This window comes from Nannospalax galili, unplaced genomic scaffold (genome assembly GCF_000622305.1).
Source record: "Nannospalax galili isolate Female #2095 unplaced genomic scaffold, S.galili_v1.0 scaffold1025, whole genome shotgun sequence".
NCBI lineage: Eukaryota > Metazoa > Chordata > Mammalia > Rodentia > Spalacidae > Nannospalax > Nannospalax galili.
In genome coordinates, this window is record NW_008353598.1 from 294,370 (window position 1) to 294,679 (window position 310).

At 39.7% G+C, this 310-nt stretch overlaps 1 protein-coding gene across 1 annotated transcript in view; it reads right to left on the bottom strand.

The window, feature by feature from the left end:
- The window catches only part of Fgl1 (fibrinogen like 1), a 36,773-nt gene that overhangs the window by 4,123 nt on the left and 32,340 nt on the right, over positions 1–310 (bottom strand). The gene's annotated exons all lie outside the window — the stretch shown is intronic.

Below are 310 nucleotides of genomic sequence, written 5' to 3' on the forward strand. Positions count from 1 at the left end.
AGGAATGAGCTTGATGATAATGTTGGCGTTTTCAACAATAGTGGGGGGCAGGGATTCAATTTCAAGAATACTATAGCAAAAATTTCTACATTGGGAAGGCTTGCATTCAAAGAACTAATGAAAGCCACAGTGACTAAAAAGTAGTACTAGAAATTATAGCAATAATAATGGTTATCTTGTAAGACATGAGAAGATAAGAACTAGTTGGTTAATAGGGTGCTACGAGCTCATTCCTTACTCATTCCTTTCTCTCCTTTCTCTCTCTCTCTCTCTCTCTCTCTCTCTCTCTCTCTCTCTCTCCCTCCCCCCC